The 17,070-nt window shown below is 38.9% G+C and overlaps 1 long non-coding RNA gene across 5 annotated transcripts; it reads left to right on the forward strand.

The window, feature by feature from the left end:
* Positions 1-1,643: 1,643 nt before the first annotated feature.
* On the forward strand, positions 1,644-5,958 carry LOC124169324. Of its 5 annotated transcripts, none has more exons than XR_006867090.1 (11): positions 1,644-2,482; positions 2,572-2,760; positions 2,850-3,038; positions 3,128-3,316; positions 3,406-3,594; positions 3,684-3,872; positions 3,962-4,150; positions 4,240-4,415; positions 4,504-4,653; positions 4,734-4,957; positions 5,107-5,958. It is a non-coding gene; the product is annotated as an uncharacterized LOC124169324 (long non-coding RNA). The 5 variants fall into 5 exon arrangements; XR_006867093.1 differs by having other exon boundaries at positions 4,734-4,801; positions 5,107-5,957; XR_006867091.1 differs by having other exon boundaries at positions 4,734-5,276; positions 5,873-5,913.
* Positions 5,959-17,070: the final 11,112 nt, after the last annotated feature.

A 17,070-nucleotide genomic window follows, 5' to 3' on the forward strand; every position in this document is an offset into this window, starting at 1 on the left:
TGTACTTCATTGTGGACTCTTTGATGAGCGAACACTGTGTATTTATATCTTGTGCCTCCTTATGTTCACCCAAGGCTGCCCCCCTTCGTGTGAATGTACTTTATTCTGGACTCTTTGATGAGCGAACACTGTGTATTTATATCTTGTGCCTCCTTATGTTCACCCAAGGCTGCCCCCCTTCGTGTGAATGTACTTTATTCTGGACTCTTTGATGAGCGAACACTGTGTATTTATATCGTGTGCCTCCTTATGTTCACCCAAGGCTGCCCCCCTTCGTGTGAATGTACTTCATTGTGGACTCTTTGATGAGCGAACACTGTGTATTTATATCTTGTGCCTCCTTATGTTCACCCAAGGCTGCCCCCCTTCGTGTGAATGTACTTCATTGTGGACTCTTTGATGAGCGAACACTGTGTATTTATATCTTGTGCCTCCTTATGTTCACCCAAGGCTGCCCCCCTTCGTGTGAATGTACTTTATTCTGGACTCTTTGATGAGCGAACACTGTGTATTTATATCTTGTGCCTCCTTATGTTCACCCAAGGCTGCCCCCCTTCGTGTGAATGTACTTCATTGTGGACTCTTTGATGAGCGAACACTGTGTATTTATATCTTGTGCCTCCTTCTGTTCACCGAAGGCTGCCCCCCTTCGTGTGAATGTACTTTATTCTGGACGCTTTGATGAGCGAACACTGTGTATTTATATCTTGTGCCTCCTTATGTTCACACAAGGCTGCCCCCCTTCGTGTGAATGTACTTTATTCTGGACTCTTTGATGAGCGAACACTGTGTATTTATATCTTGTGCCTCCTTATGTTCACCCAAGGCTGCCCCCCTTCGTGTGAATGTACTTTATTCTGGACTCTTTGATGAGCGAACACTGTGTATTTATATCGTGTGCCTCCTTATGTTCACCCAAGGCTGCCCCCCTTCGTGTGAATGTACTTCATTGTGGACTCTTTGATGAGCGAACACTGTGTATTTATATCTTGTGCCTCCTTATGTTCACCCAAGGCTGCCCCCCTTCGTGTGAATGTACTTCATTGTGGACTCTTTGATGAGCGAACACTGTGTATTTATATCTTGTGCCTCCTTATGTTCACCCAAGGCTCCCCCCCTTCGTGTGAATGTACTTCATTGTGGACTCTTTGATGAGCGAACACTGTGTATTTATATCTTGTGCCTCCTTCTGTTCACCGAAGGCTGCCCCCCTTCGTGTGAATGTACTTTATTCTGGACGCTTTGATGAGCGAACACTGTGTATTTATATCTTGTGCCTCCTTATGTTCACACAAGGCTGCCCCCCTTCGTGTGAATGTACTTTATTCTGGACTCTTTGATGAGCGAACACTGTGTATTTATATCTTGTGCCTCCTTATGTTCACCCAAGGCTGCCCCCCTTCGTGTGAATGTACTTCATTGTGGACTCTTTGATGAGCGAACACTGTGTATTTATATCTTGTGCCTCCTTCTGTTCACCGAAGGCTGCCCCCCTTCGTGTGAATGTACTTTATTCTGGACTCTTTGATGAGCGAACACTGTGTATTTATATCTTGTGCCTTCTTATGTTCACCGAAGGCTGCCCCCCTTCGTGTGAATGTACTTTATTCTGGACTCTTTGATGAGCGAACACTGTGTATTTGTATCTTGTGCCTCCTTATGTTCACCCAAGGCTGCCCCCCTTCGTGTGAATGTACTTTATTCTGGACTCTTTGATGAGCGAACACTGTGTATTTATATCTTGTGCCTCCTTATGTTCACCCAAGGCTGCCCCCCTTCGTGTGAATGTACTTCATTGTGGACTCTTTGATGAGCGAACACTGTGTATTTATATCTTGTGCCTCCTTATGTTCACCCAAGGCTGCCCCCCTTCGTGTGAATGTACTTTATTCTGGACTCTTTGATGAGCGAACACTGTGTATTTATATCGTGTGCCTCCTTATGTTCACCCAAGGCTGCCCCCCTTCGTGTGAATGTACTTCATTGTGGACTCTTTGATGAGCGAACACTGTGTATTTATATCTTGTGCCTCCTTATGTTCACCCAAGGCTGCCCCCCTTCGTGTGAATGTACTTCATTGTGGACTCTTTGATGAGCGAACACTGTGTATTTATATCTTGTGCCTCCTTCTGTTCACCGAAGGCTGCCCCCCTTCGTGTGAATGTACTTTATTCTGGACGCTTTGATGAGCGAACACTGTGTATTTATATCTTGTGCCTCCTTATGTTCACCCAAGGCTGCCCCCCTTCGTGTGAATGTACTTTATTCTGGACGATGTGAGTGTGAATGTGTGACATACATGAACATGTTCCTTAAGTTCTTGATGCTGGCAATGACATTGGAGAATTAGTTGCCTGCTGTCTACCTGAAATCATCTGTATATCTATTGGGTCCATCATCTTTTTGGAGGAGAATGTTGCTGAAATAACCTTCTTTGATCTGAAAATTGCACACTAAAAGAACTTTCAACTACTCGTGAAATGTAAGTTTATCATATCATTTTATGAAATATATGCAGCTGCTATTCTTGTCATATATTTAAATGATTTTTATCCTCTTGTAAATCTGCAGGATTTAACATGAACCTGTTCCTTAAGTTCTTGATGCTGGTAATGACATTGAAGAATTAGTTGCCTGCTGTCTACCAGAAATCATCTGTATCCATTGGGTCCATCATCTTTTTGGAGGAGAATGTTGCTGAAATAACCTTCTTTGATCTGAAAATTGCACACTAAAAGAACTTTCAACTACTCGTGAAATGTAAGTTTCTCATATCATTTTATGAAATATATGCAGCTGCTATTCTTGTCATATATTTAAATGATTTTTATCCTCTTGTAAATCTGCAGGATTTAACATGAACCTGTTCCTTAAGTTCTTGATGCTGGTAATGACATTGAAGAATTAGTTGCCTGCTGTCTACCAGAAATCATCTGTATCCATTGGGTCCATCATCTTTTTGGAGGAGAATGTTGCTGAAATAACCTTCTTTGATCTGAAAATTGCACACTAAAAGAACTTTCAACTACTCGTGAAATGTAAGTTTCTCATATCATTTTATGAAATATATGCAGCTGCTATTCTTGTCATATATTTAAATGATTTTTATCCTCTTGTAAATCTGCAGGATTTAACATGAACCTGTTCCTTAAGTTCTTGATGCTGGTAATGACATTGAAGAATTAGTTGCCTGCTGTCTACCAGAAATCATCTGTATCCATTGGGTCCATCATCTTTTTGGAGGAGAATGTTGCTGAAATAACCTTCTTTGATCTGAAAATTGCACACTAAAAGAACTTTCAACTACTCGTGAAATGTAAGTTTCTCATATCATTTTATGAAATATATGCAGCTGCTATTCTTGTCATATATTTAAATGATTTTTATCCTCTTGTAAATCTGCAGGATTTAACATGAACCTGTTCCTTAAGTTCTTGATGCTGGTAATGACATTGAAGAATTAGTTGCCTGCTGTCTACCAGAAATCATCTGTATCCATTGGGTCCATCATCTTTTTGGAGGAGAATGTTGCTGAAATAACCTTCTTTGATCTGAAAATTGCACACTAAAAGAACTTTCAACTACTCGTGAAATGTAAGTTTATCATATCATTTTATGAAATATATGCAGCTGCTATTCTTGTCATATATTTAAATGATTTTTATCCTCTTGTAAATCTGCAGGATTTAACATGAACCTGTTCCTTAAGTTCTTGATGCTGGTAATGACATTGAAGAATTAGTTGCCTGCTGTCTACCAGAAATCATCTGTATCCATTGGGTCCATCATCTTTTTGGAGGAGAATGTTGCTGAAATAACCTTCTTTGATCTGAAAATTGCACACTAAAAGAACTTTCAACTACTTTTGAAATGTAAGTTTATCATATCATTTTATGAAATATATGCAGCTGCTATTCTTGTCGTATATTTAAATGATTTTTATCCTCTTGTAAATCTGCAGGATTTAACATGAACCTGTTCCTTAAGTTCTTGATGCTGGTAATGACATTGAAGAATTAGTTGCCTGCTGTCTGCCAGAAATCATCTGTATCCATTGGGTCCATCATCTTTTTGGAGGAGAATGTTGCTGAAATAACCTTCTTTGATCTGAAAATTGCACACTAAAAGAACTTTCAACTACTCGTGAAATGTAAGTTTATCATATCATTTTATGAAATATATGCAGCTGCTATTCTTGTCATATATTTAAATGATTTTTATCCTCTTGTAAATCTGCAGGATTTAACATGAACCTGTTCCTTAAGTTCCTGATGCTGGTAATGAAATTGGAGAATTAGTTGCCTGCAGTCTACCTGAAATCATCTGTATCCATTGGGTCCATCATCTTTTTGGAGGAGAATGTTTCAAAAATCACCTTCTTTGATCTGAAAGAACTTTCAACTACTAGTGAAATGGTTGTGTTTTGTATCCTAATAATGAAATATGTACCTACTATTCGTGTCATAAACTTAAATTATATTTACTCCTCCTTTACTTCTGCAGGATTTATCACGTACCTGGAGCTGGTTATCATTGATGTTTGAAAAAATTATGTGATTTCTGACATCTTGAATGCAATCCATTGTATTTAGTTCCTTCTTTTGCTGGAGTTGTATGTTATTACTTGGAAGATTCTCAGTTCTCTCTGGAGTGGTAGTCTTTTCTCCTCTTATTGTTTGATATTTGGTGTTTGTTGATATTGAAGGATATTGAAATTTTTCATTGCCTTGCAGGTTGTATTACGAAGTGTCAGAAGATTGCAGGTTGTATAAAGATGTCAGAGAAACTGTTGATGATGGTGGTAAATGTTTAAGAATCAGTTTTTTAGCACCTCACTTATTTATAATCCATTGTATTTGGTTCTATCGTCTTCTTGGATGTCAAAGTTGAGCATTAAATTTTTATATAGTTTTCTCAGCCTCCATTGTAAGTCCCTTTTGCTGACAGGATACTCAAGGTAAATGTGGTATCATTCCATTTTTGGATATAAGGTGTTAGATTTATCCTTGAAGATCCTCTATTGTACTAATTTTTATAATTGCATAAGAAAATTTTGCGAATTTCTGTTATTTATTCTCTACCATTTAATTCTGTGTTTATTTTCAGGTGTGCGATAACTTGAAATCGTGTGGCATTGTATTCAATTTTGGATTTTGTGTTGAGAGTTACCATTGCATCATTATTTGATTTCCATGAGAATAAACTATGAATGGTAAACTTTCATACAATATTATTTGAATACTTACCCAGTTTCGACACGTAGTGTCATTATCAAGGTACAAATTTTTGCCTTCCTCGCTTTATATATATCGTCCAGCAAGAAAAGGTTGGGGTGGGAAGGATAGCAAGGGAGTGGGGGACAGTTTGACTAAAAAGTTTGGTCATTGAAGGAGTGGGGGGGTCGAGAGATTCCTTAAGGGTAGTGAATGGGAAAGGTAGGAAGAGAAGTCATAGAAACCATGAAAGGAGCAGGCGTTGGTGAAGGTCAGAAATTTGAAACATCTGTGTAGTCATAGAGTGGGGAGGAGTGTTTGGGGTTCAAAGAGGCGATTAGGTAGAATACACTTCATTCTTACAAATAATATGCGGGCAGTTAACAATGTCAATTTTCTCATAAGTCCAGCCTCTGCCCTTTGTAATTACCTTAAGGCATCACAGGACACTGTTAATTACGTTATTTGATTGTTATTCTCAGCATATGTTAAACTTTACAGGGCAGGAAGTGGTAATTATTGCTAGTACCTTAATTTAAATACATTATCTATAGTAATATTTTTTGGAATTGGTGTATTTATAAAAATAATGGTTATTGTAGAGGAATTTTCTTTCCACCTATACATATTCACTTTCGCAGCCTTTCTACTTTTTTCAGGATATCCTTGGAAGTTTGCTGGTCCTTTTATTAAGCCATTTCCGAAAACCTTTCACCATTTACTTTCCTGTGATGAATCATGAAGAGTGGCAGTTGCTCACTGGAAAACTTATGAATTGCAATCGCCTTAGCTGTTTGCATTTCGGTTTTGCATTTTTGGCCTCACCCATGCATTGTGTATGTTTACATTTGCTGTTGATCTGCCAAAGTTGAATCTTGTACTTGAGCAATGTGAAAATTTTTTGTATCGTGAATTAATCTTTTTGTAATTTGCCCATTAAATGAATTTTTATGCTTGATTTTGTTTTTCTTTGAAAAATCATAATATGTCGACCTTTTCGTCAAGTTAAATTCAGAGGCACGCACTCAGACGAGTTCACTCGCGTGCAAAGGGGCATTACTTGCTGTAGTATGGATATTTTCCAGGGGCTTGGGTTGTAAAAATAAAATAATTTGTATCGAAAACGTAGTGGTTTCGCAATCTTTCGACCGTCAATCTTACTTGAGCATGGTCAACTGCGGACGTACGCACTCGTAGTGCATTAACTTGCATTACGAGAGGTAGCGCCGTTCTTTTTCGGGGGCTTTGACAGTGAAAATGGAATTATGTGGAACAAAGTCGTAAGTTCTTTCTGCGTAATGTCGTAAAACTTATTTTAACTTCGGGTTTGGTCAATATTTCTATCGTACAGGAGCAGTTCATGACGAGTTCCATGGTGATTACTATGTTCGTAGAAGTAACGACGGTGCATAGCAACATATTCAATTGATCTTTAATTTCCGGATTAAGATTCATTAAGTTGAAATTAATGCAATTTTCGAATTGCCAGCCATTGTTTAGCTAGTAATATTGAGTCAATTATGCTTGACTAAACAACTCATTGTCCGTTGATTATTGTCTTCCTGCAGGTCACAAGGGCTCTAATCCAGCATAAATTTATTCTTTGGGCATGCATTACTATTTATTTTCATCGTACCTTTCGCGAAAAATGCCTAAAGGTATTATTTAATGAGTTGAAAGCAAAAAATTGTCGTTGCCCCGTAAGACTCTGTGTTATAGCAGGACAGAGCATCATGGCTAAATGCGCAATTTGGCCACGCCCCCCTGGCTTCACTTCCCGCTATTGGAAAGGATAGGGCGCGCCCCCTCCAGTCACCTCTATGGTATATATACGCACCGGAGGTTGGACGAGTCAGGGGTATATAAGCCCGAACATTTTTGAGGATCGTCGCCGTCGTCGTTACTTCACCTTCAACCTGAAGACGCTGACTGCAATGTCAGCGAAACTGTTGTCGCCAAAACCCAACGGACGCGGTGAAAACCCGAAGAGGATGCAGAGACCAATTAAGAGAGATGTTTTGCCGAAAGGATAGATATGGGAATTCGTTTTTCCCCCGAACCATAAAAGACTTAAACGAATGCTAGTCGTAATTGTGTTAGAGCACTTCCTTTTCATGTGTAAATGGCTGTTGCCCTAACACCCCCTGCCACACGCCTTTTAGGCTGCTGGCGGGGTAGTATGTAGATGTAGAACACTTCCAAGAGTATATGCGTTCCGATTATCAGTAATCAGGGGCAGGCGAAATGCAGTGCAATGACATCCTGTATTTCAAGCAAATCAATGAAAACTTTGAAATAGATGTTTTTTGCACAGTTGAAACGGAGGCTCATTGAAATTTAAAGATAAACACAGACTATCTTTCCTTTGAAGCATTTGATGGGTGGCGGGATCGATTTGGTGCGGTGGCAAGAGTGTTTCCTTCCCACCCAGTCCGCCTGGGTTCATATCCCGGCGGTGGCATAGATTTTTCAGGGGCTGCCCGCTCCCTGCTTGAGTGATGGAGAAAAAAAATGGCTTCATTTATATCAAGTGCACGATTGTACATTGCGATAAATTATAAACTTTTGAGTGGTAAATGATTCCAGAACCTTTTTTAAAGCGGAAATTTACTCCACCCTCCCCTAAGAGATTACCCGCGAGGAGGGCTTCGAATGCGGTCAGCTTTTTTGTGCACGTTCAGCTGTTCCCATTTCAACAGCCGCCGTCGGCCGAGATCCGTATCGACCTCCACACGAATAGCCTCCCTTCGAACACACACATAGCTCGCCCAATGCTCTTCTTCTTCCTCTTGTCTCTTTTCCGCAGAAGCGTCGACGAAACAATCGAAGAATATATCTTCGTCTCTCGATCGAAATCGCTCCGAGAACACTTCCGTCCAAGGTGTTCCGAATAAAGGCAACGGAGTCAGGCGTGGTGTAGTGGAAAGACATCCTGTTTATGCAATATTAACGAAACCTTCGATGAAAGATTTTAATTTTTCCTGGTATATTATACTCGGGTACTCATTTCACCGCCGTTCACCAGGCAGGGTTATAAATATTACAAATACCGCTTTTCGCGGCTTAAGCGCAGGTTTGAGGCTCTCAGCCGGTTGTGGTTTCTTGGAAGTGGCCTAACACCTAGTGCGATGAGCCTCGGTATAATTGCCATGAGAATTAAAGAACCTGGATAGCGTAGTGGTCTGCGCAGTGGCCCGGAAAGCCAAAGGTCCGCAGCTCGATTCCCGGTCCAGGGGAATTTTTTCTCATGGCAATTCTTACATTTCACCGCCGTTCACGCGGCAGGGTTTGAAATATTACAAATACTCCTCACGGGTTACGGGCGTACAGACAGCTTTACCCAGCCGCTAGATACTAGGAGGCTACGCGCAATGCTCATATTACTTTAACAATTGAGAATAGATATCCATAGGAGCGACACGGAGAAAATAAGCAATTTTCTCCGAGCTCGGAATTAGAGCAAGGGGTATTTTGCCGTCTCGCATCCACGTATTCTCGCAAGTGTTCTTGCAATTCACCGCTTTACTCGACGCAATTTATATTGTGCCTTCGTACACACGTCACATCGTGCAATGGCGTGCCCCGTGTAAAACGCCCTTAAGAATCATTCGTAACGGAAAGTTTCACGCGCCTTTCACTCGTCGGGTTTTGTTTTTTTTAAGGTAGGATGCGTAAAGGGACGTAAAAGGAGAAAAAGTAGCCGCACCTTTGTCATATGTCTTCATCCCTGGCGACCGTCAGTTGTTTTCTATTCTCACCTCCTTCACACTCGTCCCAAAGGCATTCCCCCGCTTCCTCCAACTTTTCCCTTCTCTTGACACGAGCTGTGTGCCTCCATGGAAATAGTAGGGGCCCATACCACTTTTTGTGGACCTCGAGCCTGGCTCGTGCAGACTGTCGCAGTGGAGGAAAAGGACTAGGGTTGAAAATGGCAGGTTCGGAATTCTCGGTGGAAAAATCCGTTCGTTCTATTTTGGGTGTGAATAAAGGATAGAAGGTTTGACAACCTTATGGATGATTTAAGCAATGCGAGGATATAATCATATAAATAATTGATAGAAAAATGTCGGTCGAAATCTATATTTAATTGAAATGAAAATCTCGAATTTTCTACAAAAATCGAAATTTGAACAAAAATATCGATTAAATCGAAAAAAGTGACAGTTACTTTGGAAAAAAAAACAGTTTTTACAAAAAGATGTTTTTTATTCATTCGATAAACACTCGGAAAAATCGTTCGTTCTATTTTGGGTGTGAATGAAGCATAGAAGGTTTGACAACCTTAAGGATGATTCTAGCAATGCGAGGATAGAATAATACATACTAGTGACGGAGAAATAGGCGTTGAAATCGATTGCTAATCGTAATGAAAATCTAAAATTTTCCACAAAAATCGAAATTTGCGACGGTTGTTTTGTAAAAAAACACAGTTTTTATAAAATGATGTTATATATTCATTCGATAAACACTAAATACACATTTGAGTTGTAGGAAAAATCTACTTAGAAATATATGCCTGGACTTTTAGTAGTTAACATTTACTGAAGAACGCACATTGAAGTTATGGAATCACCACTTGGTACCATTCTTATTCACTAACGTTTTTAATAAAGATCAACTGATTGAGATGCTTCTTTGATAATTGAGGGCATGTCGTTCCAATTTTACCGGCCTTGAAGAACGGTCAAAGTCGAAGTTGAAAAATCGAGTTTTTAATCGAAACTCGAAGATCATTGCTCGATTTCCTCGATCTATGGCTATTAAAAATCGATTTTAGATTTCAATTGAAATTGATTATTCCGTCGCTAATATATATTCACATCAAAAAGTAGTTTTACAGAGTTACTTTCAAATTTTTAATTAGGTTTGTTTCAAGTTCCAATCTTTTTGTAAACTGCCAAAATTAATTTATCTGAGGTCTCAAAAGTTTTGTATTTTTCCTGCTCAAGGAACACCTCATCGGAATACCATCTGAATGAGAAACATATTTAATATCTTGGTGAAAAGAATTTTTTCTGACCTTGATTTGGTTGTTGACAAAATAATAAATAACTAAAAATTCGCCTTATAAAGTCGTTAAGATATGTTACCTATCGTTAACATATAAATATTTTGTTTAGATTTACGGGGATTCAACACTATGAAATATTATTGGCTGATTTGCGTAGTTTATGGTTGCATAAAGTACCTTAAAAGCAGTGTTTTTAAGCAATATTACTGGAAAATTAAAAATAGATGTCGTAGAGTTGCGACAGAAGCTCATTTGAAATAACAAATGAGATACAGATGGTCTTTCCTGTTTAATGTACTTGAAAATGACTTGACGGAAAAATCACGCCGTACATTATGAAATAAAATTGCGGAAAAACTGCCGCTGCTCTTTCATTAAGTTATAAAACTGGTGTTCCACCACCAATTGGTATCGTAATTGGAGGAGGCGACTGACAGCTAAGATAATTGTGCCATAAAGGAAGGGTGGAAAGAAAGCAGGCGTCGGCGTTAGCCTGCTCTTAACGAAAGGCGCTCAGGGGACCACGGCTTAACGTCCCATCCGACGGACGGAGTGTTGCGCTTGAAGTGCCCTCCATAAGGCAACGAGCAGGGATCGGGCAGCTTCAGAAAAATGTCTTCCAGCGCTGGGATTTGAAGCCAGACCGACTTGGTGGAAAGCCAGCCCTCTAGCCACCACAATAACCTGATCCCCCCATCCTCGAATTGCTTCAAAGGAAAGATCATCTGTGTTTTCTGTGTTATTTTAATGGCCTCTATGGCAACTGCGCCACAGGCATCTTTTTTAAACTTGGGTATTCTTCTCGGGATCTGCACCAGGTTATATCAGTCGTATTGTCCGACTTTCCGGAATACGACTTGTCTTCCATTCTCACGGCGTGTCACTCTCTGAATGTCGATATTCACACTGAAATGGATTTATCATTTGACGAGTATGACAATAAAGCTCAGTTATCGTCTGATTGGCTGATGTTCTATTGAAGTTATTTAATAAATCTTTTCTCGTCAAACTGTCAATTTAGTTCAGTGTAAATTTCGACATTCAGACGAAAACACGCCTTGAGAATGGTAGACATGCCGTTTTCCGAAACGTCAGCCGATACGACTGCATTAACCTGTTGTACATCTAAATTTGCATTCAAATACTACCCCAAAAACTGCCCAAAAATGCGTGAAAAAGAAGTTCAGGGGGTGCTAGGGTACCAGCATTCTGCATATAAAAAGCAAATGCTAAAACGAAATTGCGACTATTATTTATTGAAATCCTTGATGGTTGGGGGGAAAAACTAATGCTCGTATCTATCCGTTCGGCAAAATACCTCTCTTAACTTTTTTGCCAATTTTCTCGTATTATTATTATTATACATTGCTGCAGGGAGGCTATTGCCTGGTGGCAGCATTAAATGTACATGAATGACAAATTCTAAGCAATACATAGAAACAGAATAGATACCCATGGTAAAAATAATACACTAATTCTAATCTCATACTACTAAGAATTTAACATTGTCCCAATAAACCAATTTCAAACAATCCATTAAATACATTAATTCTAATATAATACAACTAAAAAATGAAATTTGACCCAATGTCACACTCTCCCTTTTAAACCATTATGTAATTATTCAATAAGTGATGAACACTTCTTCCTAAATATTTTCGCACATGCAGTTCAAATTTTTTCCTACAGATGTCGCAGTGGCAACCATGAATATAATGCAGAATATTCTCGTGAACTGAGAAAAAATGCCCCTAATTTCTATTTAAAAATAATTATCAGATGTGAAAATGACAAGTGTTGTGAAAATAAATGTCTCTATACCTATATTATATACTGGTTTTGCTAACTTTGAGTGTGCGAAAAATCCACAGAGGAAAAATCATTCGCCTCTGTGATTTTTCCTCCGAGGATTTTTCGTACAATTTGTGCATTGCGGGTGACTCCGTAAAAGTTATCACCGTGGCTAGTCCCGGTATACTTAAATAACTTTGAGTGATTTGCGGATCATGGTGTATTGAATAATGTCTCGTGATATCTCGTGTGTTAAAGGGATATAAGTGAATAACTGATACGTTTAAACAGGCAGATTCAGTGATTCAATGGTTTCCCCACACCACAATAATTTGTGTACCCTAGCGACCATTTTCTATATATATCTCCGGTTTTATAAAAAATGCACCTGTATTTCATGGCTTCTAGGTCTCAATTTCCAAACACATGGATAGCGCAATGGTATTTGCAGATACTCGCTTAGAGCTCTGGTAATATTTAGCTCAAAGATTAATGGCTGAAGACAGTTACAGCCGCTTATTTTCATCCAACCTTAATTATTTAATGCCCTTAAAAATCCAGAGTATTAAATAAAATGTCGGAAAGGCTGGATATCCCAGGAAAACTGTTTCCATGGCAACTGGAAAGTGCATCCAAAAACATTTTTGCGTTGCCATAGCTAAGTAACTAAGGAGTTGCCAACAAAATACTTAAAATTATCTCCTTTCCACCTCCTGAAGTATTGCATGTTCCTCCTAAAACACCCTGTATACTCATTTCGTTATTATACTCTTCACAAATATATATCGGGGGATCCGAGTTTCAATCCAGTCATGGTGAATGATATTTTCCCTGTGGATTTTTCGCACAATTTGTGCTTTGCGGGTGACTCCCGTAAAGTTATCATGGTGGCTAGTCCCGGTATACTTAAAACTATTTCTACAATATTTTATTGGCTTTTATTACACACTTCTAGAAGCAGCCCGATAAAATATTGTATTATAACAATTTAATGAATCATACTCACTGCTTGAATCAGCCCGATAAGTATTTTATCATAATAATGATTCTGAGATATACTCACTGCTTGAATCAGCCCGATAAAGTATTATAGAAATATTAGTGAAGAGCACAATACTGAAAAAATAGTCAGAATTTGTGTGACGGAAAATATACCTATCTGAGGTTGTGTCTGGTATAAGGGGGTAAGTGATGCGAAAAAACCCGAGCTGTACCTGAAAAGAGAGATCGGCACCAGAAGCCTTCGTCCCAAAGATTAGGTTGTATTGTTATTGTTTCGGAGAAAATTGGTCGTTAGGTAAGACGGATGAGTACAAACCCAAAGCTTCCTTCAAGGTTTGAGCGTTGATGAGGAAGAGAACATGAGACGGGAGGGGATTAAAACAGATTTGGAAGCGTAATCTCGAGTACATGGCGAATCTGCGGAATTTATATCATCACTGCCACGTCAAAGATTGAGTCAATATGATGAGATTCCACAGGAGGAAGCGTCTTATCCTTATGGTAGCAGGATAAGTTTTCGGGAGATGGAGAAATTGAGAAGAGGACAAGAAGACGAGAGCTAGTGACGGGTAAGAGATCACATGGACAAATAGGGTGAGAGAGGAGAAAATTAACCAGGGAATAGGAGAAGAAAGGTTTAGATGGAAAACCACACGCTAGAGAAGGCATGGTGGATAGGGCATGCCGCACTCGAAAAAGGCTATTTGGGCTTCCAGCCGGGTGGTCTCCCTCCATTCTACCGACGTTTCGGAACACTAGTCGGGTTCCATCCCCAGAGCTAATGGTGAGTGGATGAAGTTTGCCGGCTTATATAGTCTTCAATTGGTTGCAAGGTCTAACGTAATTGGCCGGGAGGCAGCCAATCTTATTATCCTAAGTGCCGGTTTCCATACATTACTTAGTGAAGACCCGGCGTCACGGTTGAGGGTGCTACTTGTCAGCCGGATCTCGATGGATTCCTTTACCAGGCTTTCCCAGAATTTAGTCTCACGGCGTAGAATTTTCACGTGGTCCCACTTCACCCTATGGTCGGATTCAATGGCGTGTTCTACAACCGCGGATTTTTCCGGTTGGCAGAGCCTAATGTGTCTCTAATGTTCTTTCATCCTAGTATTAATGGTTCCTCCCGTTTCACCAACGTACACCTGCCCACACTCAAATAAACCTCACTCAAGCCCGAATAGCCTTTTTCGAATATATTCGCCGGAAAAGCATAAGATTTTACTTCAGGGCATGCCATGATGTAAGCGTCTTCAAACCGCGGCCCCCGGGCTGCATGCGGCTCGCAGGCTAATTTCCTGCTGTCCGTAGAGGCTAAAGAAAATTTGTATCGAGAACCAAATATCGACACACCAGTCAAAAGTAAATGAAAAAAATGGAATTGATTGATTGAAATATTTAAACATTAAAGTTTATTGCACTTTCAAATGATGTTTTCTTTTAATTTCATAGATGTGGTGGTAAAGTGGCGTGGAGCTTTGTGGCCATCCGGACGATGTGAAATCGATTTGCGGCCCTTGAATTAAAAAATGGTGGAAGACCCCTGCCATAATGCATAGAAACTATGCAAGGAATAATCATCACCATAAAGCATGAATTACACAATTATTTTCTGTATCCCTTTCGAGGGACAGCTGCAGCGATCGCGCTGATATTGGTGGAAAAATGACCGTTTCAAGCCATCACTTTTAGCAATGGCTCGTGGAAGATGACACAATGTCACCATAACGTGCACATTGTGGGCCTATATAAAATTCCCCTGAAATGTAACAGAAACTACCGGAAGATATAGAATACATAGACAAATTTTAACAGTTTAAGAATGTTCCATTTCTCGTTGATGCTTGAATGCTCTTATGGTGTGAATATTTTGTGATATATATATGCGTATATGTGCTTATAAAATATAATAAAAATTTATTTTCTTTGGACGTCTTCGTCCAGTGTAAAATACAAAAAAGCACATTCATATTTGAGCTCGGTAACACATTGATTCTCATAGCAGTCACATTATTATGAACCATAACATCATTCCTTCAATGAGGTTTTGGATACTTACTAAATTGAGCCCTTTCTTGGCTAAATATGAAAAGATCTTAATATAGTTAAATCAAACTGGATTTTTTTGTAGAAATACTATTCCAAAACCTGGCCCCGGCAACATGCACAGATTTTTTTGCACGCAGTAGTCCTGTTTAGACGAAAAGTAAAATTATCACGAGTCATTCGGGTGGTAATATTAGCCACATTTCCTCTAAGAGGAAAAACTGCTTCCGATAACCTGGTTGCTGATTTTGAAAAAAAAAGAGAATGTATGAGAAAGATAATCTGATTTTGTCAATACATAGATTATACGCAAAGCACATGCAGCCTACAAATAATTTGTCAACTTTTTTGAAAAGGATTCCATCATGTTTGACTCATGAATTCAGCGCTTTTCTCCCGATACGTATTTACAAAACAGACTAACGAAAAGAAATGCGTTCAATAGGATCGAGGCCACCGAGTATCGGCCGAAGGTGTCGGCACGGTTACTAGAACGCGGTCGGCGACCAATCCTGAACGGAAGATTGTCTTAAGTCTTTAGCACGAGGCTCTTCTAGGGCAGGAGCATGACGGGAAATGTGGATGAGACTGAAGGGGAGGGGCAATAGAGCAAAAACTCACCATATCTTCCTGATGTAAACACCCGTTACAATACAGAGAATCCGCTATTTCGACATAGGAACATGTCACCTTTTTCAGGAAATAGAAACGAAATGAATTTCACTCGTTATTTCTTGACTTGATTCGTCTGTTTCACCGACAGAATCTTTTAATTTATTTTTAACCCACTCCCCATCGACGGATCTGCTTGAAAATTTTGAAAATTTGCTTGCTTCCAATGACAATTCAATAATCAATAATAACATATTTGAAATTTTACCCCTTCGTGCATTAACTAAATTTCCATATGGAACAATAGTTTTTAATTCTCACGATAGATGACGTTAATGTCTTCTAGATCCTACCTACTAAGTGTCCTCTAGAACCTACGGGAGCGAACGTTGTCGGAGACGAGTTCAAGCCCACACCATTTCTGAATTTTGGTTTTTAAATTATAACTTTTTTGTATATTTCACAATCAGTTATTTAAAAAAATAAAATAAAGAGACTAAAATAAATAGTCTTTCCAAAAACAGTGCATATGTAATTAAAGTTTAAAATAAGCTTTTCATTACTGTGAGAATAATGCGTGGGTGCCAGTTCTAACTCACCGATAAGACTCTTCTACTGTTTTCTAATAAAACTATCACCAACGCTTAATTCTTAATTTTGGAAGAAGCGTAGTTTTTTAACTTTATTATTTAAAGGCATATATTTTGATATACTAAAGCTGTTTCTTCGATTTTTTTTCCTCGAATCGAGTAACATATCCATTCACGATGATATTTGAAGTGATGGCTTCAGTAGATTTGAGGATACATTCAATGACACCCTCCATCTAAAAAAATGGATATCCTACTGCACTCGTGTTTGCATGTGCAAAAACAATTCTTGTTCGCTAAGAAATTTTAAAAACCCACTCTATGAGACAACTTATTTTCATAGTCTAAACAAGATGCAAAAATATAGTTAAACACGATACAAAGTAGCGTTAACGTGTATGCTGAGGGCACATACAAAATTTCCCCTATTTTGTTACCAACCAATATTATGTTACAAGTAACTGCCGAAAAATATAAATGCATGGAAATATTCTAAAATTTTAAGAATTAAGTTTATTTCTTGTTGATGAACAAGTATATTTATAATGTGAAAGAATTATTCTTAGCATTCTTGAAATCACTGCCATAAAAATGCTTTATGTTTTATCAACTCTCGGGTATTTTTTATTTGCGCTTTGTCCATTTTATCGATGAACTACAATAAAAATAATACATAGTGAGAGACGTTAGCCTCAAAACTAGGGCCATTTATGGATTCACAGAATCAAATACTGCTCAATTGAACGATTTGACCCTATTCAGTAGTCAACCAATGGTAGGCAAACAATTTTTCCAGAACCAAACG

The sequence above is a fragment of the Ischnura elegans genome, chromosome 12 (genome assembly GCF_921293095.1).
Source record: "Ischnura elegans chromosome 12, ioIscEleg1.1, whole genome shotgun sequence".
Classification (NCBI taxonomy): Eukaryota; Metazoa; Arthropoda; class Insecta; order Odonata; family Coenagrionidae; genus Ischnura; species Ischnura elegans.